General features: G+C 37.2%; 1 protein-coding gene across 7 annotated transcripts in view; it reads left to right on the top strand.

The window, feature by feature from the left end:
- LOC124310339 (heterogeneous nuclear ribonucleoprotein K homolog) overlaps nucleotides 1–26208 on the top strand; it is a 102956-nt gene that overhangs the window by 11278 nt on the left and 65470 nt on the right. Inside the window, exons 1-3 of one of the 7 annotated variants that reach the window (XM_046774170.1) lie at nucleotides 11427–11586; nucleotides 13089–13147; nucleotides 24132–24186. The gene's annotated coding sequence lies outside the window, so the exon portion shown is untranslated. Of the gene's footprint in view, nucleotides 1–11426; nucleotides 11587–13088; nucleotides 13148–18035; nucleotides 18214–18520; nucleotides 18725–22642; nucleotides 22799–24131; nucleotides 24187–26208 lie in introns of those variants that run through there. The other 6 variants (XM_046774169.1, XM_046774172.1, XM_046774175.1 and 3 more) reach the window with 6 other exon arrangements.

The following is a 26208-nucleotide window of genomic DNA, read 5'->3' as shown; positions in this document are numbered from 1 at the left end:
CGCGACGTTTCTGGTTTAAATACGATTTCGAAGTCATCCACCTTTCCCGCAAACAGGTGGCATTTGTGTGTGTATTGCACGTATACCCAATGTGTGATTTGAACGCGTATAGATACGTACGTTGAAATATCAACCGACCAATATGGTGCGAATGTAGGCGTCAGTCTGGTAACGTTATTCGTTAGACGTAAAGGATGGATGCACGGCCTTGCCCCTGACATTGGTTTCAATTTAACGATTCTTCGTCGATTACGGTGCATCTTTATTAATATCGTTAATTGACAATTATTTATAATATTATTTTCGGGATTGTCGCTTTGCAATACGTCGTGTGGTGGAGAAAACAAATCAAACTAGTGCAACCAGGAACGTATTATCGATAATGTTTAATTAATTTATGTGACAGGAGTAATTTGAAGCCAAAAGAATTACTATTTGCCTCCATTAAAATCAAAAACTTGGGTTACGTGGTGATAAAATGGCGCCGACAGCCAGGTTCTCACGATATTGAGGACATTTTCCAATATTATACCGTATCGATTGCGCGTCGTATCGCGTTTCGTTCTCCCAAACTCTGTGCTTACTTTAGCAACGTCAACGGTTATACGCACGTTTTCGAAAGTGTTAAAAAATCGACGGTTATTCTTGAAATTAGTTTATTTTCTTCTATTTTGCGCCGGTATGTGCAGGCAGTATCGCTGTGGAATCGAATTTTTATCGCTCCTTGTTTTTTTTTTCTTTTTTCTTTTTTTTTGTTTGTTTTTTGTTGCTTCGGGTATGATAAATATTTCACCTTTGCGCTCGGTCATTTCCTCTCTCGATGTAGATAACCGCGACTTTTTTCCTCGAGGCTTGAGGATATCCTCTACGTGCGTAATATTCCGTTTACATTATTATACTTTTACGGGTTTCGATTCGAAGAAAAAAAAAGAAGATATACAAATAGAATATCTACCTTGGATGAAAAAAAAAAAAAGTTAACCAACAATACCTGCTTATTACACTCGTGCGGGAACGATGAGATCGAAGTTCGTCACCTTGACGCAACTTTGGAAACTTGTTAATGCGAACGTAAACCGTATAACTCGGTAATTCATACTTGAAACGTATAATCGAACATTTATAAAATTCGCGGCAAAAAAGTAAGCCTTACACAGTCATGTACTATATTGCAGCGTTCGGATTCCGATCATGCGACGATGTTGTAATCTTCGTGGCTCGTTTAACGAGAGGATCTTGTAACTCCGATCGCGGAATCGATTGGAATTTCGGACTTACCCAACCGCGGTTGTAAACTTGGCATTTTAACCATCGCCTGACGCGTGATGCCTCGCGTCTGTATCACGTTGTGAATGTATATATATATATATATAATGTATAAGGAACTCCTCCATAAGGAATATATAATGTGTAAGCTTAAATCCTTCCGAAGCATCGGAAATGTAAGATGCCTAGTCTGTACCTAATTCTAAGCTTCGTTTTAAGATACAACACGGTGTAATATTTATACGCCTGTAATCGTGGTTGTAAAGAGTATAATAATACGTGAAATCAGGTGTTTATACTTTCGCTTTTGTTGCTCTCGGTCTAGTCTCTATAAATTTCTTCTCTCACGATTTCGTCCTCGACACAAAATCTTTTCCATCATTTTTGTCCTTGCGATAAATTAAACCTCGGTTCGGGAGATGAGAATATGATTATCGCTCCGATTGTTCCGCTGATCTTCGTCGATAATTTTATCAATCTTTTCTATTCAATTTGTACGATATAATTTCCAATTTTTCGCAATCAATTATCACACTCTGCAAGCTGAATTACTCGCGTTAGTGAGAGCAAGTTTTTTCAGTTTTGGTAAATTGCCGTGTACAGTCTTATGTAATCGCCTTTTTCGACCACACACACACACACTCACACCTCTGTGACCTTCTATTATTCGGAAGAATCGTGAAAGCCTGAGCAACGCCTGTGAGAATGTATCGAAGTATTTATAGACAAACTGGACAAGTGAGTATTCAAATAGAGTTCAGCTGGTTCATCGCATGCGAAACCTTCGATCGGAAAAATAGAAATCGGAATTTTATTACTCGATCTTTCTATCTTTCTTTCTTTGCCGTGATGTCATCGCGACGCAGGCTTTGACCGTCGGCGTCGAATTCAAATTGTTATAAAATTTCATCGAGGAGCTATTCGTTTGAAAATCAAGTGACAAACGATTGAAGGATTGCAATAATTTCACTCGATATTTCAACCGATTTCAAATGCTTTTAATTACCGAAATATTTAGTGATTTCGAGAAAATTTCACACTGATCTTTCAGACGATTTTCAAGCGATTTGTGCTTCGTGTTCTCGAACTATTTTTAACGATATTCAGCGATTTCAAGTAATCTTCGACCGATTCGTATAAAGTGGTTTGTGAATTTAAGAAGTAAATAACCTCCCGGATGTTTACCGATTATATTCAGTCTTTAACATGCGTTAAAATTTTTCGTTATTGTTTCGTTGGTATAACTGAAAAAGTACAATCAGAAGTCAGACTCATTAAATAATCTAAACTACTCACCGATAATAGACAAATTTTTTTCTTATATCTTAATTGAATAACCGTTCTATTTTCTCTGTTCTCATCTTGTTTACTACATACATCACTAAAGCTTGTTTTTGGTAGACGATTTAATAACACAGCTTACGTATCGTCGAATATTATTATATTTCAATTACGAAGATGGTAAAGCTGATTCGAAAAATCTGGAAATTATTAATTTTAAAATTAATATTTCCTCATGTAATCAAAGCAGCCATACAAATTTCTCTTCACTACAAAAAAAATCTATATCAACGGATATTATATTTCGATCGAATTACTCACATGTAACGTGGAAGGGAAAAACAGGAAAAAAGGAGACGAGCGCTTCTATAGACCCGCAATATCTTGCTTGAACTTCTATTTATCTCCCCTCTCTCTCATTCGCTTCATTATTTGCTACGTGACTCGTATACGGGATGGACCATCGCACTTCCGAATTGATATCTCGAGGGATAGAAAAACACGAAGAAAATATTTTTCCATAACCAAGGGCATGAAAAATCACGGTGCATTTATATCAAGTTGAAATCGACTTATCAGACATTCTCTAATCAATTTATGTCGCCGACATAATTTTGTTACTTTTAATTTTTTTTTCCTCTTCTTTTCGCTTGCGAAAGAACTATAATTTTTACACGGAAATAAAGTCAACCGTCATTTTATTTTTCAAACTAATTACAGTAGTTACAGATGTAATAAAAAAATACGTTTAATGTATTTCAACGCGAATGAACATTTTTAAACGGGGAAAATAAAATCGTCTTCAGACTAATCATAATTTCGAGAAAGAACAGCCATTAGACTCTCACTCTCTGATCATTAGATAACTACATAATTATAACTTTTCGAATTTTTACCCTAGTTCGGCATATCGTCAGCATTCTTTTCTCCGATTATTTTCGTTACCCAGTCCATGTCACTGTAAAATAATAATAATTGACGAATGTTGAAGTGAAATTATATCAAGCTTGCAATTATTCATATTAATTGACGGTGACCGCGCATTTTTTTCCTTCTCACATATACACGTTAACTATTTTCGTTACTTTGCTGCCGGCACTGTTAACTAGTATTGTTATTATCATTAACATTATTATTATTATTATTGTTGTTGTTGTTGTCTGGCGACGAAGTCTTCTCTCGACTGATGTACAATAATCCATTCTCGTCGCGGCGCCGCTAAGGTTGTTATTCGACTATAGCTAGCTGAGAATCGAGGGTAGATCTTCTATTATTATCGAAGGGTGGAACGGCAAACCACGGATCGCGTCTAGGCGGGGTTGTCTTTCATTGGTTATACCATCGCGAAGAGAATGAAACGCATGCATTATTAAAAGTGGTGTGCATCATCCCTTAGCGGCGAATAAGAACTTGCAGTTAGTTCGTTAAGTTCCGCTCGTTCCTTCCTCACGATCATTTGCAGTATGTATATTACGTACCCACATACAGAGTCTAAAAACGTGTCCTCGTCCGTGTATACGTGTCACATACACACACCCATCCGTTTTATAAAATAACGGTTGCGATGTTACCTCGGTTGGAAGCCGCATGCACGCGGTTCATTCAATATTGCATCAAACGCTGACCGTATGCGGAGTTGGAAAAAGACTTGTGGAAAAAGAGTGAGCGCGACGTATGAGACGAGAGGGTGGAAAATCGGGGTATATGACGTGGAGAAAGACGTGGCGTATCGGCACTATCCTTGCATGTTGTATGCACGCGTGCATACACGTGGTCGCTTTGCAGGGTGACCATCATCACCGCGACGCTCTGATATAGATCCAAGAGATCGGATGAAGCTAGAACAACAAAAAAAAACTAAAAAAGAAAGAAAACATAGATATATATACATATATGTATTATTATCTGTGTCGCGGACAAGCTAGAAGGTTCGGATACGGTTTGTTGGTGAAAAAGATAAACGTCTATCCTAATAGTCGCGAGAGTTTTTCTCCCACCGTTCCTAAACTTTTTCTTATGTTTTATATATATATATATGTATGTATGTATGTATATGTATGTATACCTACGCCTCTCGTCGCGGAAGGAAAGAGTTTGCAAGAATGATGAGAGTCTCTATTATTATATTACCTTTTATACATAAGCTAATATATATATATACATATGTACACACACACCTATATACATACATACATACATACATACATAGATACATATCGAGGGTATAAAACCTCCGACGGTTTCTCGTTTCCGACGAAATATACATTATATATAACAGCTTTTCTTATACCACGGGTGTACACACAAAATCCCACACCGAAATTACTACTCTAGTGTATGGCTGTTTCTTGTGTATATTGCCTATACCTACTTGTAGGAAAAAAGCTAGATTGACACTCCTTGAAATTCTTCTCAAGTCTTGTGAGAATTTCTGAATTTATTTAAGTGAGAGGTGGGGTAATAAAAATTGTTATCATTTTTTATTTGGCTACCTACAAAAATACTTCGTTGATTTTCACCGAAGTAAGATACAAAAGTTGTTATACCTTAAAGGTTTTAGAAAAACGAATGAAAAACAAAAAAAAATTAAAAATTTTACGTACATAAAAATCGTTCATCGCGCGTGTTCGTAATTACCCGAGGCCAATTTCTTCGTCTCAACAACGGCTCCGGATTCTCGTGTTGTCGTCGTAATGCAAATATGGTTTATGTAGGTACGTGACGGAGGTCCCGAAGGAGTAAGTAAAATATCACGTGACGCGATCTGGAAATTGCAAATCGAAAATAGTGAATCCAGCACCCTTGATATCCTAGCTCTGCTTGTCTTGAGCTCCTCCACGATTAGCTGTGACTTAAAAAATTGATTAACACCATTTACTTTCCTCGTCCAGACATTGTTATTCATACATATCGTATTATTCTACGGATACATCACGATGCGATGATTTCCGAACGTATGTATCTCATTCGATTTTTATTCGCTGCAGTCGCCTGCTCGCCATTTTTTTCTCTCTCGTACTTGTATAAACGCGCGCAAAGAAAAAGTGAAAAAAAATAAACAAAATTAAAATAATTAAAAAAAAAAAATAAATAAATAAAATAAAAAAAACTAGGTCACGGTAGAGATACTTGTACCTTTTTTTCGTTACGATCATTCCGTCATCGCCTCGTTACGTTCATTACGCTTGTTATCGTACATGATTAGCGGCTTTTGCACGCCCTATCATCCTCCTGTTATACGTATATGTACGCACATGCAGTTTATATTCAGTTATATAAATAAGACAGATGGGTGAATCATGCGCATCGTTATGCGAAAAAAATCGATAGGATGCTTTTCACGCTATCTGTCCTTTTGTCAAATCTTTTAACGCCCCGATCGTGTCGACATGCATGGCACGACGTCACCTATGCAAACCTATCACCCGACTTGAAAAAACCCAACTATTATTTGTTGATTCTTGTAGGTTTTCGTAGGTAGTTGTTTGTAGTAACAATGATTTCGTTTGTAGTTGTGCCACAAAAAAATATAAGTTGTTTGTAGTACTGATTTTTTCGTTTGTAGTTTCTGCCAAATTTACGACAAACGTCCTAAGCGCTTCAGTATCGCTTGTAGTTGATTGTAGTATGATTTTTCTTCGTTTGTAGTTTCTGAACAATTTACTACAAACGTCTGACTCGCTTCCTTTGTTTTTTGGGGTGACCTGCCAACATACATTGATGTATTTTTCTCACATCGATTCTATCCCGATCACGCCATTTCTCGCTTAGAGACGATTTTGAATTGCAACTAATCGAACAATCGATGAATATCGAAGCCACTGATCGGCAACGCTCATTTTTTACCTATTTCGTTGTTACAGGTACAGTTGAGCAAAGATTTCCTCACGTTCTACCCTATGTCATACGTAACATTCGTATCTATAAGGGAATTACCGTGTGCCTTACGTGATCAGAGGGAAGAAATACTCGTTGACGGTGAAAAAGTAGAGCAAAAATTAACAGAAATTGGTTTATTCCGAAATTATTATTTTCACGTACAATTCCACTAATTCGATTGATTCTAAATCAGGCCACGTTATAATATTATTCCTCTGCGTTCTGATCCTCGTGATTGGATGATTTAATGAATAATAATAATTAGGGATTATTATCATAAACAAAATTATTGAAATTTTACAGTGAAATTAAATCGGTACGAATTGCAGGGTTGTAGATATAATACATTATATGTACCCGTATTAGTATAGTATAGTTTTGATCCTGTTACCTTGGCTCTTTTCCAAATAAACTAATCCCAAACTCGGTTGAATTCCCCAAAGACGCGAGCCAAGTCGCTTTAGGTATATATATATACATATATATATATATATACAGGCAGGCATCGAATGGATATGCAAACGAATAGGTAAGCTAAGCTTCTTTGCATGCAGTTCAAAATCTCTGCTTCGCTCTCTCTCTTTCTCTTTTATCTCCTCATCTCTATACTGGAAAAAGGGGTTGGAACGGAACGGAGAGATGGAGAGAGAGAGAGAGAGAGAGAGGGAGGGAGGGAGAGAGCGATCGCTGCATAAGCTCTGGATATCAAATATGCTTTGGCAGATGCGATGTCCCACAGTAGTTTGCCATTCCTTCGAGTTTGCCTGGCGTGGGCGGCGGATGGCGGGGCAAAAAGAGAGAGAGAGAGAGAGAGAGAAGGAGAGAGAGTCGAAGAGGCTTTATGTACGAACCACCGATGTCGGACTCTCTGGCGTAATTATAGATCGAACTAACCTCGCCGCCATGGAACATGGCACGAAGAACCGTCGAACATCATGATAGCGAGACTCTTTTTCATAGCCTGTAATCGGAAGCGATTCCCCATTCACTCGTCTTAAAGGTTCCTCATTTTAACGCGTTCTGCTTTCCTGTATGTATTTTCGATTCGCGTTACTTGATGATGTTGAAATTTGTTTGGACAACCTGGCGAAAGTTTTAAAATTTTTCCGTGAATAATGGAATATATTCTGCGAGGACGTACGTGTGTATGAATTAACTTTTTGCGTTGTATTTTCAGTTATTTACTTACGATATGTGGCACCCTGTGCATATGAGCAAAAAAGCTCGAGTTGTTGAATGAAATTAATTTGGCAACGCGTCTGCGGAAACTCGAAATTTTTACGTTAACTGAAATAATTAGTGAGGCAATTAACGGGCGAAAAATTTTTCACTCGTTTCAGCCTTTTCATTGATTTTCATCACCGCAGTCGTCTTTGGTCGACTCTCTTCACCTTTGAACCTTACGTCAAAGCGAGTAATCTAACGATGATAAAGAAACGTTGTAAGTAACCGAAGCACGCTCGGTTAAGATACTTGTGCAGACGCACTTTAAATATACTCGCCGCAGTATTATGAATTCAGATTTTCGCCGTATTTGGTCAGTATAAATTCTAAGGCTTACACAATCAGTGATTTCATATCATTCGAGCTTACAGCGATGTCTTTGGGTAATCCCTGCATCGCCGTAATATCCCAATGTGAGTGTAATGGAAATAATTTCAATGCGAGTATCCGAATGGGAACGTATTCATTATCATCAATGCTTGGACGTAATATATAATATTATTATTATTATACATCGTAATGTATTGATATTCAGCTGCACAGTAAATAATTTCTGCGAGAGGAATGCTAGTCTGCATATATACGAGGCATTTTACACCAAACCGATGACCTACGTCTGACCCTCACCGTTGGTGGTTTTTTTTTTTTTTTTCAATCTTCAAGCACGGTGTAGTGAGCAAAAAAACATCTTTCACCGAGTTTTAGATTTTTTTGTACCAGGAGTTTGATTTTTACTCTTTCCAAAACGCGAAAACCCAATTTTTTAACGAACATCCTCAATTGATTGTTTTCAAATTTTACTCATAAATTCTTTGTAAAAAAAAAAGAAAACGAAAATTTTGAAACCAAGATTAAATTGGGTAAGCTTGTGGTGAAAAAATGGGAAGCAATTGGTGACAAAAATCGAATTATACATGAATTTAAAAAATACAAATTACATTTTATACATTTTCTCTCACTTTTCAGTTATTTGTTTCGCCTTTAGCTTCCAACTCAAAAGCTTGCCCATTTCCATTAATATTATATCGTTATAAAAGTTGACTCAGCACAACAATGTGTCACTCAAAATATTAATGTGCTACGTTGCGTTCGAGGAGCTGGGTAATTTTTCGTCAAGCTATCGGTTACGTTTCTCTTATATTTTACTTTTGTTTCACTAACTTGAACTTTCGCCGACGAGGCTCAGTTTCGCGCTCCGTGTAATATACTACTCCATATAATATGCAACGCTGCACATGAATTGAACACGTAATTTGTCCGTGTGAACGTGGCGCGTGGTGTACAAGGTCTAATGAACTTCGCGCGCTGCAAGAAAACGGGGTGGATTATAATGCCCGCCTGCTTAAACATCGACTTTGCTAATTTAATAATCATCCCTACGAACACCGCTTGTATTTTTATTTTTCCATACAGTTATTTACGCCTTTCAACTTGGCTGTGAAAAAACAGACTATGTAAACTTTCTCGCGATGTATGAACGCGGCGTATTCTTCTTTGCTTGTAAATTTTTGTCACATTATATACATACACGGTTAAACATGTATGGATTTCACGTGGGTGATCGGTGTCGAGTCATATATTAAAACGAAGAGCAAAAAAACAAAACGACATTTTCAAATTTTTGCGAGTAAAACGAAATTTTGCAATCGTGCGGAACTAACGCTTTAATTCGAATGTAGATCCTGAGGCCATTTGCATTTCTGTTCAAGTCACGAATGTAATGGTGCCCATGGACTCTCGCCAACTACGCTTCCTGTTACGGGTGAGAAAAATTTTAGTCGCTTGATCGCGAACGCGGATTTTCCCACGAACAACGGCGAAGTGCCGCCGCGGCGCCAATTCCATATTCGCTCCCTTGCCCAAGTATTATTCACCCATTAAACATGATGCACTTTGTTCCGCCTGCATCTCGGAGAGTAGTTCGTCTTTTCTCGAAAAAAACCCTCTCTAGCTTTTCAAATTGCTAAAAGCATGGAAGGAAAACAAATTTTTCGGTAGAGAAAGGAAGTCTTTGGTCGGTATACTTACTCCGGTTAAAATTGTCGTAGAGCTGATTTTTCGAACGGGGGGTTTTTTCTTCTTTTTTTTTTCTTCTTCCTTTTCCAGAAAGATTATATCTATTTTCAATCGTTACTCTTAAATATATCATTTATTCAACCATCTTCACAAAAATCGTAGGTACATATTGACCTCTTATCGTTAGCTGTTTTTTTTTTGTCTTTTATTCCACGTCTTTCTCGAACCTGGCTATTTAGCATGAGATCGTCTTGAATGCTGTTTTTTTCCTTTCTTTCCCTCACCACCCCCATAAACGTTTTTCGGTGTCTGTTCAATGTCGGACGACTGTCCCATCGTTCCCCTCGCCAGAGACCCACGTTTGTGGCTCTGACAGATTCTTGTATCGGTGATTCTGTGTGTTATCCCGGAGGAATGGGTAGAGTATCTTTGTCCCGTTTTTACAATATATATATATATTTTATATGGGACTGAAACGTATGCGTGTACCCATGTTTTGATCATTCATATTTTCCGCGAAACCTTCCTTCAGACGGATATTATGATCTGCAGCAGAGTTCCTTCCTACAAAGCGACGATCGTCTTTTGCCATTTATTGTTCGGTTTTTTTTTTATTCCAAGGGTGTTGTTTGATTTGTGTAATAAAAAAATTTGTACGTTAGTACAATGAGTATATTATGGATATTTTTTTGAAATCGATGGTGTTTTAATCAACGTTTTTAAAAAAATCGTGTTACGAAATGAATCGAGTTTTGGTCTAGCGCAAACAAGTATGTATCGCGTACATCCAAAAAAAGTTGTGAATCTTTCGATATCGAAGTTTCGTAGGTAATAAACCTGTTGACCATGGAATTGGTTCTCGTATTGCGGCGAGCAAAAAAATAATTGATCCGACAAAGGTGAGGTCTTTGTGAGAGTGTTTGCACCGGGTGTAGAGTGCAGGTGATATTCTCACCGTATACAGCCACAGGTGAACAGCTTATTCCATTGGAGCAATCCTTTCCGCAATGGATTTCGATAAAAGAGGTTACTTAATTTGACAAGAAGAAGAAACCGAAAGGAAAAAAAACAACAAAATCTTGCTAAACGATTATTGAGCCACTCTACGTGAGAAAAAAAGAGAACTTCCCGCGCAAGTGTTGCACGTTTAAAGACTCGACGATAGCTGAGAAGAGGATCGACGTTGAGTGGCGAGGAAAAGGAATTAGACGACGAAGAGGAACGAGAAAGAAAAAAGAAAACCCTTCCGCCGTCGCATATATATATAACAAATCGGAGCACATCGAACCGCGTTGCGTAGGTACCTATCCACCCGGGGTCACGAATTAGAAGAAGCGAACCTCCCCGCAGCAATCAATAACCGTTAAGAGTCGATAACCAATTCGAAAGTCCGTCCCGGCCCAACTTCGAGTTAGGCGCCGATCCCCGTTCACCGTTGGAAGGGGTGAAAAAGCGGATTGTTCCGCGAAAAGCGGGCCTCCCCGTCTCTCTCGAAGATTCTCGACTCGCGGAAGGCGCCGCCGGTTGGCGACCGCGAGTCGGTCGTGGAACGGCAGGTCGAAGGGTACAAAGGTATAAGTTGGCGATATCGACCTGGGGGTTTATTGTTGATGCGAACGGTAACCAGGGCGACTTGTCGCCACGGCGAATAGCCGAGCTCGCGGTGGCCGTCGTTGGCCAATCGGCGTTGGCCCTGGTCACGGTTTTTTTTGATTGGCCGATCCTTTGGATAAGAGACCGCATCGGGCACCTCGAGGGCCACAAACGGTCATCAAGCGCGGCTTTGCCGACATGGAGAACGCCGCCGCGGAACGGCCTTGTCTCCGTTTCGTACTTCGATATTGAAAAGACAATCGCAGTCGTCGCTCAGTTCCGGACTATATCATCGAACGATCGCTCCGACGACGATACGTCAACTTTGTAAGCACGAATACCTAAAACTCGCTTTCGAACGCACCTACGAAATCTTACACGCACGCTAGATTTTCGACACAAGCCGTTGCAAAGGTTCGTTGTAAGCATCAACGATTACTTCGATTCGTTATTGAAATCCGAACGGCTTTTATCGGTCAGATATCACGTGAAATCGGTTGTAACCGCTTGAAATAATTTTGAAATCGTTTGAAACAGTTTGCCATCATTTTAAAACTGGAAATCATTTTCAATCACTCAGGGATCGTTTTGTAACCATTTTCAAACTATATGGAAATCATTTGTGACCACTTGGGGATCGTTTTAAACTCATTGAAACGAGTTTGAAACAGTAAGAAATTAGTTTTCGTTTGATCTGTGGCGCCTCGCTAAAATCCGACTGTGTGCCATTTTTCCACAATAAGTTTTCGATGCTCGATGTACACTTTTGTTTAAAGATTGGTGTTCGCGCAGGTATAGAATAAAGTAGTCTCGGACCGTTTGCGGCCGTAACCTTCCATTCGGGTTCACGAGTATGGCGACAACTGGAACTAAGGTGATAAAAACGGGTACGTCTATTTATTACTCGACTCGAACCAGCAGAAATATTTTAATAACATTTCTCTGGTCTTGCACTTTGTCATTGAATATCGGCTGTAACTTTTTCCGTATTATTAAACTCTCCGCACGAAGCGATTCTCGCTCGAAGCCTCCGAGATCGGCTTATATAGTCGAGGGGCGAGTAAGGATTTCGAAAGTTTTCCTTGCCGAGAAAGGGATTTCCGATTAATCTGCGCGGATCGTTCCGCGAACTTATCATGGCACTAGGAGTTACTTTCATACTTTTTATGAAGTCCCGTGTACTTCTGTTCGATATCCGCAATCGCAAGCTGAGTGAGCCGCTTATCGTTAGTCCATCGTGTCCAGTGGTCCTGAAAACGTCCTTGAATTTGTTGCGGTTTTTTTTAATGGACACCATGTAGTCGCACTTGGTGAATTTTTGAAGCAAATGTGCTGAAAATTAGTCGACCGATTTGTCGGCCACTGTATTCATGGGTTAAAATTTATATAATTTCGTCGAATCCGAACCGTGAGGAGTAAAACCTGCAGATGCATGGCCAACCCTTACGCAGATTCGTTACCCAAAGGATAAAGGTGGAATAAAAATTGAAGGCTCAGCGAGAGGTCCGGGGAAGGAAAAAGAAATAAGATGCGGTAAACCCTGAAAGTAGATTACGGCTTATTCCGTAACATTCAGGCCGCTTTTCCGCAACCGAACTCGAAAATTTCACCCTGAATTACCTTCGCGGGGCTGATTTACACGTCTTTGCGATTGCGAAATTAGGTTCCGAGGCATCGAAGTTTGGCTCGTTAAAAAGTGCCACTTTTTGCATTTACCTTGCCGCGAAATAGGATTTGTTTTTTTTTTTTTTTTTTTTTCTCTCTTCCGAACCTCTGAAATTGCGCGTTTCGTTTCTAATAACGTTCGCGTTTAATTTTTTTTGTTTCAGGAAAGGAAGTCAACCCACCAGGTAGAGCTTTTAATTAAGCTCTCGTCCCAGATACCACGGTAAGTCGAATTTTTATCAACTAATACGTAAGTCTTGGGTACGTCTGACTTTTTGCTGGTAATCGTCTCTACTCGTACAGAGTGTACGAAACGTGTGATCGTTATTTTTCACCCACTCGAATTTTACACTCTCTCATTTTGTACGAGCTCTCTTACGAGCGGAAAATAATCGCTTCACGATTCCGCTTAACCGATCTATTTACATCCGCGAACCGACCCTAAGGGCACGTAATCCGCTCGCGTACCGTTCAAACAATCATCGCCCACAATCCCAGACAGGAAGCGGTGATGATACAATGTGATTAGATATCCTATCCCAACATGTTACGCTTCGGTTACCATAGAATTACGAGTACTTATTGCGCGAAGGGTAAGAGCTGCGCGGGGAACCGCGGAAAAGAAAAGAAAATTATCTCCTCGTCGAAAATTTATTACACATGTAACCGAGACTTCTCAAATATCCTCGCTGTAGTAGTAATCACGGTGTTCACAGATCTGGAAAATCTGGAGAGTCTGGAAATGTTAGGGAATTTAATTTGGTCGTGGAAAAAAACAGAAAATATCAGGTTTCTGTTATGAAAATTGGAAATCATTTTTTGAGGTAACAAGTTTACTAAACAAATTTGCTTAAGTTGACCATTTTGTACATTTATATTTTTCTTCAATTCTAATTAAATTTTAACCAAATATAGAGTTAATAAGCTGAACGATTTAGGTTTTAGTCAGTTACTAGAACTGGGATAATGTCAGGGAAAAAGTCCTAGGTCCCAGGTCCTGGAAAATCTAGAAATTAGATGGAATTTTTTACTTCATTTTGTTATGCGTACAATTTTAACGGACCAATTTTTATCCTCGGTCATTCTAGGTATATTAATTCGAACGCACAGGTGCCTTGGTTAATGTTATTTAACCTGTTACTTAACCTTTATACTCATTTGAAATGACGAATGGGAGAAAGTTAGGAATAACCGCCGAAGCGGGCGGTTTCAAAACGAAATTCCTTGCGCGGAAATTAATGCTTTGATACACCGTCCACAGTACCTATTATACATTCATACGTACATATTACATATTACATATTACGACGATTTGAATTTCCAACACGTTGCCCGTACCTATAGTTAATATGTGTGTGTATATATACATATATATATGTATACATATATATAAAATGGATATACTATGTCTTATGTATAATTTACGAAGAACTTCTGCTGTCGTCACGATTTATAAAAGTTTCGACCATCGGATTTCACGGTTGAAATTGCGTTTAGATACTTTTTCGTAATTATGCTATAGGTTGAAGTTCAATTTCAAGAAGTGTGTTTCTCTTACCTGAAAATTTATTTACTTTCTTTACAATTGAGTTGAATTTTTTTCGTTCCACGCTTTGCCTCTTCCTTTCAAAATTTGTTCAAGTTTTTCACAACCAAGGTAAACGAACAAGTTAATAAACCACCTTGCCACGTCTCGGTTTGTGCTCCTTCGCAGTGTCAAGGCGAATGCCTTCGGGTTGAGCGAAGCATAAACGCGAATCTTAACGTCCACGTGGCGTGAAATCATACGGTAGGTAATTCACGAGGCTTGCAGAGTGTCTCGATTTTACATCCAAGTTTAACGTACTTAACTATCGTTACGTTATATTTTATAGACGTCGTGTTTATTATCACGCGGGCGTGAATGATTGCCGTCATTAGCGACACCTTTGTCATTTCGGTTCGCTGCCTCATCTAATTCCCTGTTATTTTACCGACTTCTGTAACGTTTCATATCGGGCGTTATGTACGTATTGCAAAAATTAGCCGAGTATCTGTCCGATTGTTAGCGAATAACGGGAAAGTTTTACGCGAAAGTCAAATCGAAATGAATTGAAAAAAGTTTTTCCTTGGCGCGGAGAAAAAAAAAAAAAAAAATTCAAAATGCGAACAACACTGATTATGAAAAAAATACAATCGATGAAATTTTCTTACAAAAAAAAAAAAAAAAAAAAAAAAAAACATTATCGAGCAATTTTTCGAAGAGATTGAGTACAAATATCCGATAACAAAAGTTATAGTTTTTCGAATTTAGTATAACAACGTTGTTTTTCGAAGGCGAATGGGAAACATCATTTTCTGGATCAGCAAATTTTAGTTTTTATACAGTCACTGCAAGAAATTTGTCGCAAAAGCTAGATTCTTGCGTGTTTAATTAGTTTTAAACGGATTTGCTACGTTGAAATTTGAATTGGTTATATGCTTGTAAAATATTTTCTGTTGCAGTGATAATTTTTGTTCCGACAGCTGAAATTCCTCCTATGACCAAATTAACACTAAAATTTTCCGCTTCAGCGATGTGTTTAATATTTATTTGACTATTTTTTTTTTTTTTTCCTATCTATTTTCTGCCAATCTCCATTTCGTGCGTATCAAGTTTTACCACGTTATGTTCATATTCCTTTCTCGTAGAATAACGAAAGCAATTTCTCGGCTATAAACCCACGTGAAAATTGGGGTGCGATACACGTAATAGAAAAGACTAACAATCGAGATTTTGTATAGAAAATTGAGAGATGATGGTGGGTGACTAAGTTTGCGAGAACAAGTACAGCTGAATGACAAAAGTCTGCAAGAAGCGGTGAAGAATTAGTGGCGTAGGAGAACAAGCGGGTAAATTATGCGAGTAGATTATATTTTCTGTTGGGGTGGATGAAAATGATTACGATAAAATTACTCCGTTAGTTGAAGGTGGTAGTGGTGGTGGTGGTGGTGTAGCTTACACGTTCAACAATTCATTTCTCGGCTATTTTTCTGTATTTCCTCAAAATTGCGCCACCGGCTGTGACGAAACTCTGTTGATAATTTTTTTCCAGTATGTTTTTTTCTCAAAACGTCTTTACGTTTCGCTCCCGCGTAAAAATATGCGGTTGTACTCGGTCATCATCTGGGAAATCGGGTGATCCATTTTTAACTCCGTGTGAAAGATACAGTACGTGACTGAGTAATATTTTATAGGTGCGTAAGTATTCTTTTTACGCAGTGTTTGTTGTTTTTATATTGACATTTATTTTATTCTTCTACCTCTTTCTTCTCATTTTATTTATACCTATCTTAGTCGTACAGCTGCAGTTTTCTTATCCGAGTTTCATTTCAACGCAGTTATAAGTAGTGTGGCAAGACTTGCGGAAAATTAAATTGTTCGAGGAGGCAAATAATTATGTGACACAGCGGAGGGATGAATAATGTTACACGTAGAATATGACGCGAATTTTCGTCTCGGCGGAACAATCCAGATGTGAACTTGTAAAATGTTATATCTATCTATCTATCTATCTATCCATCCATCCATCCGTATATGTACCTCCTTTCTTCTTTGTACACTTATCATGTCGCCTTGTGCGGTAAGCGAGCTGGAAAAGGCGCGGGAATGAGAGAAAAATGAGAATCTTAATGCAAAGTCAATCGCTGATTGGAATGAAACGAACAAAGTCGAATTGATCGATTTTAGTCTAATTGAACATTTCTCAGCCGTCGCCAGACTCTGCGTAATACCTTTCATTATCTTTTTATATCTTCCTCTTTCGCGAAATTTCACGCATCGCCGCGTTACGTGACAAGTAGATCTTCTCTCTGTTTTTTTTTTTTTATGAACGTATTTTCATTCGCACGAATCGAAAATTGTTTAATTATTTGAAATTCTAGTACAAGTCTTATTGAATGAAGACGTTTGCTCTTGTATAAATGTCGTGCAATATGCTGCCATTCTATATTGTATGTGTATATTTGCTCATAATTTATATTCGACGGGGAATGGTATTCTGCTAATAGTTTCGGCGTAATTATATATTTGAGTGAAGTAAATATTGCTTCGCGAAAGGTAACCGTATACAACTATAAAAGTGTGTGTGTACACTATACCTAAGTATATATACGTATATCTGGTCGTAACTTGAAACAAATTAATGGCTCGAATCTAATTAGATGTTGGTATGTTGGATGTTAATCCGTATTAATGACGATACGCTCCATTGCGGGGATTCAAAATTGAAAGACAGAAGGAAAGAATTGCGTGAGAAAATATTGTTCGTTCTCCAGAATTATCCAAGTCTGTAACGTAATCTGTTATACACCTTTAGTTCAATTGATACGAAAATGTATATGAAAATTTGAAAGAGCGTTTTTTCCACTTTCGTGGATGAAAGTAACGATTCTATTCACTGTGATGATAAAAAAATGATTGCAATTGAAGTATTATTTCTTTCAAATAATCGACAATCGAAAATTCTTAATTACGAAAAGTAATCGAGTCGAATTTGATTGTGAAAACTGTGGTGTCTTTTTAACGGCGGAGGAAATTTCACAAACTACGACGTGTATTTTAAAGTAACGAGAAGAGTGGGAAAATAGTAACGAATTATGAAAATTTCGTTTCTTCAAATTAACAAGAATAATAAAGGCAATGCGATTTCATGTCAAATTTATTTGGAATCCGGCTTTTTTCCATAAAATTGTCACGCGGCTTATTACAATTTTTTAAAATTTTATATAGCTATGTATGGTTGATAAATTTTCATTCACCCCACGATTGAACTTTGTTTCGTCTCGCCTCGTTCGTTTTACAATTAGCCATGTTCCGTACTTGTATAATCCTAAAAATCCTAATGATTATAATACGCAGGAAGCCGGAGATCGCGACGCTTCTGTAATCCTGAATTTGTTATACGCTAGTAAAGAAGGTGGGGGGTCAAAATGGGGATGTTAGGAGGGAGGCTTTTCGTATCCCGATGGCGCAGGCGCCGCGGCGCAGTGATAGGGGTGAACTCGACGAGAGAAGCTCAGTATTCACCCGGCCATCAGCTGATCGATATATATGCGCGTGGTAGTCACGTTGAAACGTTTGCGGCGGGCGTACGACGAGGAGGACGAGGACGAGGACGAGGACGAGAAGGACGATACCCCTAATGACTAATCGCCGGCGATTTTGGCTTCCTCGGAGCGGCGGAGGGTCCTTTTATTCGTCGTTGATTTTTCTCGCCTCATTTTTTTGAAACGACTCTTTTTTTCTCACGTCCGAATCTCGCAAACTAGGTAAAATCACAAATATTACCCGTTGGTGTTTTTTTTATTGACTATTTTATTTTTTTTATTTTTCTCTTCTTTGTTTCCTTTCGCACACGCGATTAGAAATAATCAATGTTGTACAAAATCTGCCTGATGTTCGGCTTAGGTCAACGCTTATAAATGTATAACGCGTTTCTCATATGTGACACACACCGGCTTTTATGGTATAGTTGGAACTTGGGTTTTTTTTTCCCCCCTCTTCGTTGTACAATCGTGATTGCAGAGGCGGTATTTTTGAAAAGTGACCGCGAGTGAAGTATGTAATTCAACTGACAATCAATTTGTGTACGTGTACGTAATTATATATGACAATTTTGAGAATCGAGACTAATGAACCGTAAAAAAAAAAAAGAAAAAAAGAAGATAATCGTTTCGTGACTTGAGATTTATTAAACAGTGATTGGGTCATATATAGCCTCTTTCCTCGTCGTCGCGACGTTGCGGGCAACTTCGTTTTTGAGATTGAGAAACTTTTGAGGTACGTTGAAAGCCGGCTTGCCGAGTTGCTATGCCCAAGTTTGTTTCATCCTATACGTGTATATATATATATATTAGGTTGTCCCTTATTTAGAGTGCCGACGAATTTTTTTAACCCCCCCCTCCCCAAATCAACTTCAACTAATTCAGAAAATAATTGCCTCGTTTTTTCAGATTCTTACCTCGATTCTAACACGTGCCACCAAGAGGGTGGATTTCCACATTTAAAATACACGTGTTTCGGACACATTCTCAGTAGATATTTTATTGTAAGAGTAATAATGTTAAAAAAAAAATAAATAAAAAAAAATAATGTCTGAGAAAAAATTCACACCATCGTACCAGGCAATCTAGACGAATTGCACACCCTCAAAGTCTCATTTTTTTTTTCCCCAGAGGAAGTGCAATTCGTCTAGATTGCCTGGTACGATGATGTGAATTTTTTCTCAGATGGTATCGCTGATGTTCACTAAAACTTGGCAGTGACGGATTTTTTTTTTTGAACATTGTTACTCTTACGATAAAATACATACTGAAAGTGTGTTCGAAACTCGTGTATATAAAATGAGAAAATCCACCCTCTTGTCGGCAAGGGTCAGAGTTGAGATGAAAATCTGAAAAAATTGGGCAATTGTTATTGAATTATTTGATAAAGATCTGAAGGATATGCGTTAAAAAATTCGTCGATACCCTAAATATGGGACACCGTGATGTTTATATTTATCACCTTTTACAACTTTTTCTCTGGATATCTTTACAGTTTTAAGGAAAATTTGGAAAAATTTCCGTTTACAGCTTTACAATTATTGTAAACCAGAGATATGGTTCAGTAAATATGAAAATTAAGAAGAAAAGCATTTGATACGCTATTGATATTATTCGTAGACTTGTGTAACTTGACAAATCAATTAAAGATAAATAATAAATATTGAGAAAGTAGGCGAAACATATTTCCGATAATTTAGTACCGACACTAAACTAAAATTTGTGTTTTCAATCGGTAATCGGTTTTTTTTCGACCTTCTTTCTCATCGCCTAGTTTTACAAACTTGAAAAGTAAATTTACTCTCGGTAAATTTGTTCTCCAAACGGCGTAAATTGTTGCATTTAATTGCATGACGATAGATATTCGTTTTATATATTTATTTTCTTTATCGTACAGAATTTCTTGTTACTCGAAAAGATTTGGCGAGTCTTAGCGTTTGCATGTCGTAGGTAGCTAATATTGACATCGCTTCACTTGTTGCCTCCTCAAATTATACCGGCGATATTTTACAACTCTACGCACGAATTGTCACGTGACTTGCTAGAAAGACTCACGACGAACCGTTTGGCTTCAAATTTCACGCGCTTCGCGAATATTTACACCATCAAAATTATCCTAAATATATGATTCATATGCGGTGCACGCGAAAATTAGCAAGTACCGATTACTTAATTCTGAAATGCGATTACACACGTCGCCTTTAAGATTGCTATTTTAATTTGAAGAAAATAGGCGAGTAGTCACGGTGATTTCTTTCCTTATTTGTCTATCCATAAGTTTACTTTGGTCCCGAGTGAATTCGTCATATTATTATCGTCATTATCATTATCATTACACGCGTAAAGCATTGACCAGAATTTTTTCTCAAATATAATCTTGAGAATACTCGACACGTCGACAATTTTTCTAATTTATTTCTAACAATGGTCGAATTTCTCGTAACCGAATTTTCATCGTTTTAATCTAATCATTCATCGCGGTAATTCTTCATGGAAATCGTGAGCAACTATCGACATGGAAAATGTTTCTTTCCACAAGTTTGGAAAATTTTTGAAATAACGAGCCTTTTTCTCACAGCTACGGTACCGAGGAAAATGTCAAGGATAATTAATTGTGCCAAGCTTTGTATATAATTAACGATAATTAATTCTCGTATAAAAGTAAATCTGTTATTATATTTATTTATTTATTTACTTATTTATCAAAGCTTCAGGGATTGCACCCTTAATGCGTAAGAATACACCGTGGGTAATGGAACGAACACAAAGCCTAGATCATTTCCTCGATATGCTAGAGAACAATCGACTTTATTCTATTTTTAAATTTCTTTGAAGGCATAGCAATAAATATCCATATTCCCCAAGTAATAGATTGTATTCCTCAGAGATTTATTAAATTCATGTAATATAACAATAATTAAATTTTCCGAATCGTGCAATTGTTAATTGATAATATACATTTTCGTTTTTTTAACGGATAAAAGAGAAATCAAAAGAAGGTTAAAAGAGAGAGAATAAGAAATTTGATTGGCACACACTCTAAAGTAATCAATCCGGAAACTTGCTGCGTGGGTATAGCCTGCATAACAATGTATAACATTGCTCAGTGTCTTTGAAAAGATAGAGATAGATAAGCATCAGGTGTACGACGTCAATGTCGAAACGTATGTAAATGTTTCCGTGATTTTTGACTGACCGTAATAATAACGCCCGATGCCCGCATACGCTAAGTGATAAATTTTCATCAGATTTATTTGTAACAGGCAAATCCGTTAGGCAAGCGATACGATCGATAGGTAGAAATAACCTCGAAATTCTTGACGGCCGACGGACCAAAGCTTGGCGAATTTTAATTGAACCCTCGAATTCCCATCAATTAAATTCCTTACCGCCACCGGCAGCGTCATCGACTTCTGGAAGTTTACGCAGAGCAACACCTTCCCCAGCCTCTGTTCCACCTATCGATCCTCCGCCCCATTCCGGACTTCCTTTCCCTCCGACCCGTGATTAAAATACCTCAGAGGCCATGGACTCCCTTCTTTCCCACCCTCGATTTGTTTTCTTATTTTTTATTTTTCATTTTATTTATTTATTTTTTTTTTTTCAACTTACTCATCTCTCCGTTTCTGTCTCTTTATTTCTCTCTAACGTACCTCCGAGCGACCGTATTTACTCGCGTTGTTTTAAGAACATACATATTTAATTATGTGTAAATAGAAAAATTATGCCGCGAATTTGTAATTTGATAGGTTGACGAGTTTATCGTTTGCAGAAGAACTGTAGAATCGGAATTTCGGACGTAAAAAAAAAAAGAAAAAAAAGAGAGAGAACAGACAACGAGCATGTTATTGGAGCAAAACGAACTTAAATATAAACGATTTAAAATAAGATTTTAGAATTAGAACGTTCGTAATTATGAACCTGATTTTAGAATTTCATCAAAAACAGCAAAGGTTGATCATTTGAAACGTTTCAATTATAAATCCGTAACTAAAATTGTTCATATTTTCAAAGTCTAGTTTGCGTTATTCAAAAATTTTGCTGTGTAGAATCGAGTCTAATAAATACGTATACTTTTTCATTCGATTTCACCATCATAACTGCCACAAACAAGTACACTGGTTGAAATTTATATCTTCGTTGTTTTTTTTTTTTATCTCTTCAAGTATATTTCGCAATACGTGTTCAAACCTAAATAATGTAAAATTATGCTCAACCAGCGACTGCCATTTTGATTTTTCAATTACGCAACACTTTTTATTCGCCGAAAAAAACAACAAAAACAACAAGGAACATAAAGAAATAAGTAAAATAACACCCATTTTCCTGTTCATTTTTTATATTTCCTCGAATTAGGATCGTTGCATTTAATTCGTATCGAATACCACTCGGAAAGAAAATGTAAAAATAAAAATAACGATACCGAATTTTCCAACGAAGAAGATAATTATCAGATATGGAAAGCTTACCATTGTTATCGTCGTACGGAAATTTTATTCTTGGGCGCGATCGCGTTAATGATAAAACTCTGCGCCTCTTTCGCTGTGCAAAGTCTTGCCGAAACGTGGCTGACTTTAACTTCGTCCCGTTTCTTTTCTTCCCCACCACGCGACAAACGGAGACGACGAAACGAAGCGACGCGACGCGCCCTGGAGAAACAATCTTACGTACATATTTCTTTTCTACCAGTCAGTCAGTCAGTCGGACAGCTGTGCGAACGTCGCGCTTATCGCGCTGTTTAACCCATACGTCTGTTACAATATTAAAACAAAAAAACAAAAAAAAAAAAAAAAACATAAAACAATATCCAGTAAGAATTTATCTGTTTTTTTCATTCTTTTACTTGACAAAGATTCATCTCAAATTTATCGTTGTGATTTTGTATTATTGACGGGATGTGGTGTTTCTTTTTTCTTTCTTATTTTCCTTCTTTTTTTGCACCCCTTTTTTTACGCCACAGTGATTATTAAATGTTAGACGTAATCGTGAGATCGTTCGCTTAACTCTTTAACCAGCGATGTAGCGCGTGATTTTATTAAACCGCGAGGAAATTTTTTTCTTATGACTCACGGGTACCGCAAGTATATGTTACATACGTGTATATACTTTTTGATCTCTTACAACATTTCGCGTTCGATGCAGAAGCGTGTTTCTTATACATCTCCGATTACTTGTGGATAATTTGCAAAAATTTGTCTATGTGGCGTATATTATTTACGCAACGATTCGATCTTTCGTAGTTGTTTCGAAAAATGGAAATATCTCTTCGTAGTCGAAGAATGGCTGCGCGCAAGCCAATTAAAATATATTATAATTTAGTGCGGGATTGCGGATTTTAAGTGTATAAAAAGTGAAAGAGAATTTCATAAGAATTGAAAATGCAGGTTAATTAATCGCGGCGATGCGAGAGAGAGTTTAACGAATAATAATCGCGTCTTTGCGAAGTAAGCTTCTTTTTTTAGAACTCGAGAGGAGTTCTCGCCTGCGTGGAAATTGTACGTACAATGTACGTACGTATAATTGTTGAACTTACGGCACGTGTTTCCGGTGCCCTCGGTTCAACGTTGAGCCAGTGCGTAAATAAGCAATTGCTCAAACCCTCGAGTCGGTAGCATTGTTGCGCCGTACGCAATGTATAATTAAGATCTCCAACGAATTTTTCTTTCGCTTTAGTTTACCGTTAAAAAAAAAAAAAAAAAAATTGTACCGAATTTACCACACGTTTACTGTACAAAAAAAGTTGTCAATTTACGAAGTCGGGTTTTAAATTTACAAATTCGGTGCTGCGACGTAAATTACCGCGTATTTGTATACGAATTTGTTGAAAAATTCGATTTTACTTGTAAAATTTACAGGTAAAAAACTAAAGAAAAGTAATTTGAATTTATTAAATTGTATAGTAAATTTATCGCGGTTGTAAATTGAATAAACGGTAAATGTACGGTGAATTCGCTGTTACGTATACGAATAAAACTTACAACACAGTGTAGGAATTTTCGTACAGAAGTTTTTAAAAGTGATAATTTTGTGTGTGTGTGTGTGTGTGTGCGCATAGGTGAATTTGTTTAATCGAGATACGGAGGCGAGGGGGAAAACTAAATGCACAAAATACGAGAATCCAGGATTTTTCATTTCTTTTACAGGACGCAGAAGCAGGATATCTGCAGGAAGGTCAGATTTACTCTCACATCATTACTGGTGAGTCATATTTTGACAGATTCAATATTAAACGTAAGAATTGATTAGTTTCGTATGCATCACGCGTTCGTGCAGTTGAAAGCTGAACGCGATGACGATATTCCTATTTCATTTTGACGATTTCTCGTTTTTTTTTTTTTTTTTTTTCTCCGAGTTGAAGCAGAGCAAATAATCAAACACGTGACTTTTACACGCGCTTTAATTTATAAGCTATGATTATAATTCGGAAGAGAAATTTTTCTCAAAAACTATGTATCGTATACTTGTTTATTTTTACCATCCCGTGTGTCATGATAATATGTTCGGCTGATAATCAGCCGACAATCACCCAAGTATAATCCTGCGAATTACACGCTTCAAATTATCACTCTGATTTTGTTTTATTATTATTTTCATTGTTATTATTGTTCGGTCGAGGCCTGTCACTTTTATTATACTTTATGCTTCCTCGGTTCTCGCTGACCTTTTCGAGACAGAGAAATAAAAGAGAGAGAGAGAGATCTGGGTACGAAATCATTTTTAGTTCTTATTTCTGCGGAATTATTGTAATTTTGCCACTCCCTCGGCACGATTTCAATTCAGGAATGTTAGGGTAATCAATGGTCGGTTCCTTCATTGATCAAATTTATCCGTTATTATACAATACCTCTTGGAGACGATTTACAATATTTTCTTTTGCGACTTCCAACAAGATCACGGAATATTTTTGTCTTTTATGGACGAGACTGCGGGTTTTTGCAAAAGAAAAAAAAACAAAAAAGAAAGAAAGATAAAAATTCACAAAATACGGAAAAGTAATGTGTTTACATGTTATTGTGAGATCACGGTAGACACAAATCGCAGTTCCGACGTTGAGACAATAATTGTCGCAGTAGTTTAACCCATTCAGTCATGTATTCAGTTTTTTTTATTTTTATTTGTTTTTTTGGCACGGGTAATTGAGGATTTTGCATTGGATATAAAAAGAATAAAAAAAAAGAAAATGTCAAGAAAAGAAGAAAAGAGTGTCTCTTCTATAGTGGCGTCTGTTGACTTGAGTGGTTAAACGAATCGTACGTATATATCGATATATTAATATTTCAAGATGCAGGAATGAAGTAAAAGTTTGAATACGCGGTTCGTTTCGTGAATGGCAAAGAGCCCGCGAAACCACGTCTCATCCATTCTGTTTTATTTTTTATTTTTTTTTCTTATTTATAGCATAACGCGGTAGTCTCTGGTATTTAGAACGTCCGAACCCGACGACGACGGGTGTAACAAATCGGGCACGCTGTGTATAAATTACCCAATTCTTTTTCAACCGTAGTCACGATTCCATTCGTTGGCATCGTACGGTGTTCGTTTTTTTCGGTGCTGATTGAAAATTCATTGTTAGCATAGGTATACCTATACGTAATGATTAAAAACGTTGAAAAATCTCGTTCATTCAACGATCGTAGAAACAATTTTTACGAGCTTGCAACGGAAGTTGGCAAAATTTTGTATTTATTTATTTATATGTATATAGGTATGTATGTATGTGTTCATTTATGTATGTAGTATTTTTTTCTATCGTGTTGATATCGTAAATTAGAAATCGCTATATCTATACAACAATCGTTCGGTTCATCGAACGTTTAATTTCATTTCGTTAAACATGTTTAGAAGAGAAATTTGTGGTTATTTGATTTATTCGCAATTTTTTCCCCTCCCCTTTTTCTCGAATTTTCGTTTTCCCTTCTTTGTCCTCGCGATGGATTCTATAATTTTATAGATACTTTAATTTATTGTTACAATTGGACATGTCGCGAAGCATACGATAAGACTTGGTCATGATCAGATTTTTGAGGAACGTTGTTAACAATCTTTAATGTAATCATTGAACTGATATTCCCAATGAAAAGTGAGTTTCGGTGAGAATATTGAACACTTCGCGATGGGATGAAAATACGAAAAAAAATCAGTTATAACCAAGTTGATGAGATAATTCATTCTGAATAATAATAATGTTAAAAAGTCGTTGATAAATTGTTCAAACAAAAA

This window comes from Neodiprion virginianus, chromosome 1 (assembly GCF_021901495.1).
Source record: "Neodiprion virginianus isolate iyNeoVirg1 chromosome 1, iyNeoVirg1.1, whole genome shotgun sequence".
NCBI lineage: Eukaryota > Metazoa > Arthropoda > Insecta > Hymenoptera > Diprionidae > Neodiprion > Neodiprion virginianus.
Note: the sequence above shows the minus strand (reverse complement) of the source record. Positions and strands in the feature narration are given on the sequence as shown.